Here is an 8,637-nt window from a genome sequence, read left to right as displayed (position 1 = left end):
CGCTTTGATACCACTTAATGTGAGGACCTTGATTCTAATCATAATTAATCACCAAAAGGCAAAGAATAAGCCAAGAGAATTAATCGCAAATTTTTATTTTTTTTTTGGAAAAATGCACAGACCTCGTGCCACCTCGGATAAGGGTCCGAACATACGAAAAATTTCAAAACCAAAACAGAAGACCCACGGACCCTTACACGGACCTATGCACGGACCCCTGCACGGGCCCCGTGCATACCTCCGTGCTAAGGTCTGTGCCTATGAAAATTGGCCAAAAGACCTGCACGCGAGACAGAGGACACCCGGACCCATGCACTGAGGCATGTCCAAGGTCCGTGCCCTGCTGCAAAACCAAAAAAACAAGGCAATAACAGAACCGAAATCATGCAATACAACTCCCAAACTCAACCAAAACATAAATCATGCATTACAAATACAATCTCCTCAAAAATACATGAAGTTCTAGAGTCGTACATTCATTCGATCTAGTAGAGCATGCTTCAGTTTTAGTTATACAATCCAAATACAATACAAGTTCGAATTACAATTCGACTTCTAAAACACCAAGTCCTCACTCTATCGTTACATCCCATCTATCCATGCGATCTCTGACTCGGTCCTGCCCCACCTGTTGCCAAGCAAACATACAAAACAGGACAACAGCCGGATAATCCGGTGAGAATAATATTCCCAAAATAAGCAACAAACATGCAATATCATTCAAAATATCAAATAATGATATACAAATCTCAATCATGCAATTCAAGAAGTAATCTAAAATGAAAAGCATGCCTTTAAAAACTCTGGGATTATCAAGTCTGGATAATCAAAAGGTGATCTGATTCTTCTCTTTCTCTATGGGATCCCGAGGCTGAAACATCACACCAGTCACACCTACTTCTCCACTCGAGGCGGAGGGTGTACGTTTCAAACCTCTAGACTCTAAAGCAACTATAGGGAGTTACTCAGCTATTGTAGTAAATCGCCTACAAAGCCCCCACCTATAATTCTCAGAACGTCTAACTCAAAATGAAACGAATCATTTGGCTCAATATGAATGCAATGCAAATCATAACTCAATCAATTCAAATAATCAATTAACATGCAAGTATGTGGTTTCTCCGGAACGCTCGAATCAAGTCGGATTTGAGTCACTCGTTCCATTCAACTCTAAGTTGTCTTATACCTTTCTCGATTCAAATGCTGCTTCAACTGGATTGCTACAAGGACAAGAATTCCTATCACAATCCAAAAGAATATCAATTCAACGAAAAAGGGGGTAATCTCAATACCAAACCTCGATCGACTCTTCGATGATTCTAAATCCAAGAACTCCGAGTCCAACGATGCTCAAACAAGTCTGAAAGGAGATAATTAAGAACATAAATCAATCGAAATCAAACAATTCCCAAAAACTCAATCAAACTCCCCAAATCCGAAAAATCTCAAACCGGCGGCATAACGGCTTTATTCTGATGCAACCGAAAACACAAACAACAGTATAACATCGATATCAACTCAAATCAATATCAAATCAAAAAATAGAACTCAACCCCATCAAATCTCAAAATCCATATTTTCGAAAATCACTGCAAAAATCAAAACATTTCCGAATGACGCTCTATCTCAAAACTGACTGAGAATAAACGATAAGAACTCGATCAAGAACAACATAACCGAAACTCAATCGATTCTAACAACATCCGAAAAATAGAAAGTGTCCGATCGAAGAAAAACTTACGATAGAACAAAGCTCTCGCAGTCGTGATCGCTAATCTGCCTTCAGAAATAATTTCTAACAGACGGATCGACCGGAAACCAAAATCTTGAAGCTCAAGAGCACGTTGGGGAGTCTTCAATGGGGGAGGAGGCGTGAAAGGAAGAATATGAAGTGAAGAGAAGAGTCAACTCAAGCTTAAATATCTAATAAAGTCCAATTTTGCATTTTAGTCCCTAAAAAATCCGAAATTTGCAAAATAGACCCTGATCAGAATCAAGTCGGCTCTTAAACTCTGTAATATCCGATTATCTCAAATAAAGTCAATTAAGATAAATTTGGGGCGTTACATATTCTTTCATTCTTGAATATGGGACTTAGCATGCATATGTAAATATGACGTACATGTAAATATTTGACCAATTATCATGCAAATGAATCACACATGGATGACCGGGATGGTGATTTAGGGAGAAAACCAAGGATATAATTCTAAACCATAAATTCTTGCGCTTAGGACAATCCGAGCGGTTCGCCCATAAAACTTATAACTCACTCATTTCTTATTCCAAAAGGATTCTACTTGTAACCACATCTCCAACACACTTAATTAGAATTCATCCTCGAAGTATTATTCCTATCCAATCATTTTATAAAAATTTCATTTCGGACAGCACCCTCACTAAATTTCAAAATTCTGCACCTAATTCTTCAAATGCTTAGAACTCGACCAAAACTTAACCAAATTAATTCCCTCTTTCGCCGACATATTCTTAACATTCTAGACCAATTTTAGACCCGATCCCTTAGCATAATTCTACTTTTAACCCTGCCTTAGTTATACATTTACAGACAGCCCCAATGCTAAGAAAAAATCTGCACAAGTCCTAGCTCATTACCTTTACCAAAACTTAACCGAATTTATTCTCGCTTGAACCGACATATTCCTAACATATTGGCCTAATTCCAGACCCGAGCCCTTGACCAAAACCCGAGTTTAACCCTGTTTTAAAAAATCAGTTTCCGGACAGCTCAAACATTTCAGAAAAATCTCTTCAAGCCTACTACTTGTTCGTAATAAAAAACTCAACTATGAAACTTCCAAGTTCCAAGGCACTAGACTAGGACCGAGACCAACATTTAGGCTCATCTTAAACTCTTAAAATTCACCCCAAACCAACTCAACTTCACTCCAAAAGATTGCTCCTAATCATCTCCAAATCCGAGCCCCAACCATCTAGTCCATTCGAAATTCTTCTCTTCCAACTTGCAATCTAAACTTCAAGCCATTCTAAACACTACCATGTGAACTAAATTTAATCCATTAGCCCTTAATCCACCATCCAAATCAACAAAAATATTCACCACATATTCGAACAACACAAGCTGAAAAATCTGGAAATTTTCGAAGGTTCATAGCTTAAATACATTTACATACCAAGTTCATAAACATTCCACCTTCACCGTACAACATAAATTCGAAATCATGAATTCAATAAAATCTTGGCCAAAAGGGGAAGGGATCGAGCAGGGCACCCATATACATACACATTTCGAAAACTTCATGGAATGCAAAACACAATTAAAAAAAATGTACTAATCTACATGGTTAAGAAAGGAAGCCACATTCTTGCCTTAAACCGAGAAAAACAGAAACGGGGAGCTCAAATGGAGCTGAAATCGACCAAGAAAATGCAGCACTCAGTTCGAACAACAACTCAGGGTAAGGCTACGTCGGGACTGGTGGCTGGCGGAGACCCGTAGTGATGGTTCCAATGGGCACGACAGCAGCTCACAAAGAGGAAAAAGCCGTCGGGTGGGAGAGACAAGTATGGAGGGGTGAAAAAAAGGGAGTCTACATCGGCTGATTCTCGAGGAAGGGGAAAAAGATTGGGCCGTGTAATGGCTAGGGGAAATGTGTTAATTGGCCGGGTTGAGACAATTGTTTAAGAGGGTAAGGAACATAATACATAAAATATAATATGTAGTATTTATAAGTGTTAGACCCAAATTCTGCAAATACTCAATTTCAAAAATTCAAGAATTAAACACTTCAAATATTCTGATGTCACGACAATGAGTAAAATATTTAAATAACAAACAAAGAAATTAAAATAATTTTGAACAAACTAGAAAAATGTTTAAAACAAATTTAAATAAATACACAAGCAAAAATAAATCCTTTAAAATGATTTGAACAATTAAAAAACATTTAAATAAATAATCTAGGCATTTAAAATAATTTAAAATAGTTAACCGCTAAACTTACGTTATTTAAAATAAATAAATTTGACACTAAAAATATTTAAACAAATAAGCTAAACAGTTAAAATCATTTAAATGAATAAACTAAACAATTAAAACCATTTAAATATGCAAGCTTAAACCTTTAAAATATTAAAACAATTAAGTTACATATTAAAAATCATTTTGGCAAATAAACATAAACAATTAAAAACAGTAATTAAATAGTTAGTACAATAAAATCATTTGAATAAATAATAAAATATTTTATTAACACATAATTCAAAAAAAAAATTTTAATCAATTAAACCTAAAAATAATAAATCCTAATAGTGTAAATTGCTCAAAAATCCCCAATGCAAACATGTTTTGCTCTGCACTCCCTAGCCATTTTTTTGTACCACATTTTTTATTAATTTGTACCACATCATGTATGGTTTTGTACCACATCTTGTATTGTTTTGTACCACATGTTATGACTAGGGACCCCAAAGCAAAACATGTTTGCATTTGAGGATTTTTGAGCAAATTGCCCATCATAATATTTATTAAATTTAATGCATGCGATTTAGTAGATTGCATTTTAGGCGTCACACTTTCTGTCTCGTTGGTAAATTATTGCTCGCTCGAGCGGTAAGATTGTGCCTCTCGAGCGGCAGGTTTTCTACCCGTTAAGGGCCCAATCCCATAATCCAAAGTTGGATTATTTAAGGAGAGACACACATTGGAATTTTACCAATGTGGGACAAGCTCTTTCTCAATTTATTAACCAATTTATTTCTCAATTCATTCACAAATTTCCAACAATCCCCCACATGAATGAATTTTACACACGTTAGCATTCTCACTAGAAAGTTTTTATGAGTTATTGTTATATCAGGATAGGTAGTTTGTGGCTTTGAACCTACTTTAGTAATATACTATAGGATTTACTAGTTGCATAGTGACGCGATGTCTTGAACTAATCAACTGTTTATGTAAACCAAGTCAATAATATTTACATAACAATACTCTAACATATTTTTTTCTCACGTTGTGTCCATTTCGTCCCTGGACCATATCTTAGATTCATAAGTATTTCAATCAAAGCGGCCAATACTTTGCTTACACTTATATAGGTGATCTCCTATCAAGAGTATCCTGCATTACTCTACCTTATAGGATAGGAATCATTAAAAAAAAAATTTATCCTCATCACATGTTGCAGGTCATTTCTACTTGGATGTTCTAGGAATGAGTGAGTAAATATTCCAAGTACTCAAAAGAATATTTATAACTTAGTTGTCCCATTGAACCAAGGTTTTGGGATCTCCAATTCTCAAGGTTGGGTTACCGCTATAAATATTTTATTTTTGGGATTTTAAACTCATTCCTCTTAGCAGTTTGTACATTTGATATCTATTTATACTCTTTGTAAGCGGATTCGCAAGGTTTTCTTTTGACTTTACTTAGTCAACCGAAATAACCCAATTCGAGATCAATTGTCTTATGGTATTGTGTCTCCGATGAATATGTCGAGATTTACCATTGTACATACTACTTTGTGCTTTTCTTATTTCTGACTGACTGTCACAGTGAATGGTAATGGAAGACATCGGTTTATTCCAACAAGGAATATCTTCTAAAAAATTACGAAGCCATTCGGCTTCTTCTCCAGATTTATCTATAGCAATAAACTCGGATTCCATAGTCGACCGAGCTATACATGTTTGTTTACAAGATCTCCATGACACCGCTCCTCCACCGATTGTGAATACGTATCCACTAGTAGACTTGGAGTCTTTCGTATCAGAAATTCAATTAGCATCACAATATCCTCCTAGGACCACATGATATTTTGTATACACTATCCAATAACTTGAATTGTATTTCAAATATCCAAGCACTCTCATTAAAGCTTTCCAATGATCCTCACTTGGATTACTTGTGAATCGACTAAGTTTATTTATGGTATATGCAATATCAGGTTGGGTACAGTTAGTTAAGTACATTAAACATCCTATCACCCTTGCATATTCGACTTGTGAAACAGTTTCTCCTTTATTTTTGGCTAAATGTGTACCCAATTCCATAGGTGTTCTAGCAGGAGGACGATTTGTGGCATTAAATCGTTCAAGAACCTTTTATACATAATGAGTTTGGGATAAAATAATTCCAGCAGATGTTCTCGAGACTTTAATCCCTAGAATAATATCACACAGTTCCAAATCCTTCATGTCAAAATGTTTTCTCAACATTTTTTTGTTTTTACAATCAATTCATGGTTGCTTCCCATAATTAACATGTCATCTACATAAAGACAAACGATTACATATGCATTTGTTGTACCTTTAATATAGACACATTTATCACATTCATTGATTTTGAAACCATTTGACAACATTGCATTGTCAAACTTTTGATGCCACTTCTTAGGTGCTTGTTTGAGTCCATACAACGACTTGACAAGTTTACACATCTTTTGTTCTTTTTTGGTTACAATAAACCCTTTTGGTTCTTTATATATATTTCTTATTCCAACTCTCCATTCAAAAATGCGGTTTTAACATCCATTTGGTGAATCTCAAGATCATGCAATGCAGCAATAACTATGAGAACACGAATGGATGTTACTCTAGAAACCGGAGAGTAGGTGTCGAAGAAATCATATCCCTATTTTTGTCTAAAACCTTGAACCACTAAGCGAGCTTTATATTTTTCTATAGATCCATCTTCTTTGTATTTCCTTTTAAGTATGCACTTGGATCCCAAAGGTTTACATCCCGGAGGGAGATCAACCAACTTCCAAGTATGATTATATATGATTGAATCTATTTCATTTTGTATGGCTTCTTTCCAAAAATAAGCCTCTGGATTTTATAACGCTTCTTGAAGAGTTATTGGTTCATTATCTAACATGTATGTTAGAAAATCAGGACCAAAAGACTTTTCAACTCTAGCTCGCTTGCTTCGTCTTGGTTCATCGTTCTTTTGTGGAGTTTTAGTTGTGTTTTCATGAGTTCGCTTGTTCGAACTTATTTCTTTCCTTTCTTTACAAGGAAATATATTTTCAAAGAATACGAAATTCCTTGACTCCATGATTGTGCCTTCATTTACATCAGGAATTGTTGACTTATGCACTAAGAATCGATATGCACTACTATTGTATGCATAACCAATAAATATGCAGTCAACCGTTTTAGGCCCAATTTTTATTTGTTTTGGCTTAGGTACTTCTACTCTAGCCAAACACCCCCACACTTTGAGGTATTTGTAAGAAGGTTTACGATCTTTCCACTGTTCATACGGTGTTTCATCTTTCCATTTGACCGGTATCTTATTTAGAATGTGAGTTGCTGAGAGAATCGTTTCACCCCACATATTTTGAGGTAAGTCATAATTTATTAACAACGCGTCCATCATTTCCTTCAAGGTTCGATTCTTGCGTTATGCAACGCCATTTGATTGAGGTGAGTAAGGTGCTGTCGTTTGAAGAATGATGCCCGAAGTTGAGCAAAATTCTTCAAAAAGAGTTACATATTCTTCACCTCGATCACTTCGAATCATTTTTATCTTTGAACTTTGTTGATTTTCAATCCAAGTCTTATATTTCTTGAAAGTTTCGGTTGCTTAATTTTTGTTTTTCAATAAATATACATAACAAAATCTGGTGCAGTCATCAATGAATATTATAAAGTACTTATTTCCACCTTGTCTTTGTACCATTTTAAATCACATACATCAGTGTGTATTAATTCAAGTGGCGTAGTACTTCTCGTGACAGTATGAAATGGAGCTTTTGCCATTTTTTCTTCAACACAAATCTCACACTTGTTTTGTGGATTTCTTTTAAACATAGGTATTACATTTAAATTTGCAAGTCTTTTCAGCGTGTTGAAGTTAACATGTCCTAATCGTTCATGCCATAAATCATAACTTTCAGTCAAGTAAGCAGAACGAAGAATTTTATTCTTCGCCTCAGGGCGGATAACATTCATTACATTTAACTTAAAGAGACCACTATCTTGGTATCCTTTACCAACAAATACACCAGACTTAGTCAATACAAACTTATCAGACTCAAATACCATTCTAAATCCTGCCTTGCTCAAGAGAGAACCAGAAACTAAGTTCTTTCTAATCTCTGGCACATGCAACACATTCTTGAGCGTCACCTCTTTTCCCGAGGTCATTTTCAACACCACATTTCCTACTCCAACAACTTCAGATGTTGCGGAGTTTCTCATAAACAGCTTTCGATTATTAACTGTGGAATAAAAATATCTTGTTGCACAAATGTGTCTCGTAGAGCCAATATCGATCCACCATCCGCTTGGATCATCCACCATGTTGGTCTCTAAAATAACAACACTTAAATCAATATCAGAAATTTCCAAAGGCACATACCTTTCTTCAACCATGTTTGCTTGATTGGTTTTTGACTTTTGTTGTTTTTCTTTGGAAGTCGGAAATCTGGAGCCATGTGATTCGATTTGCCACAATTGTAGCAAATTCCTTGGAATTTCTTCGCTTTCCCTTTTTGCTTTCCATCATGGGGGCGATTCCTCTTGTGATTCATACTCGATTCCTCCAAATTTGCTTTTGCCTCGGTTTCCATCACCTTTTTATGTGACTTGGCCTCGGTGTTTCCGTTATCCTCCTCAATACAAAGTCTCACAATCAGATATTCAAGTTTT

This window comes from Henckelia pumila, chromosome 4 (assembly GCF_033568475.1).
Source record: "Henckelia pumila isolate YLH828 chromosome 4, ASM3356847v2, whole genome shotgun sequence".
Lineage (NCBI taxonomy): Eukaryota > Viridiplantae > Streptophyta > Magnoliopsida > Lamiales > Gesneriaceae > Henckelia > Henckelia pumila.
The sequence above is the reverse complement of the archived record's forward strand: the minus strand, read 5'-3'. Positions refer to the sequence as shown.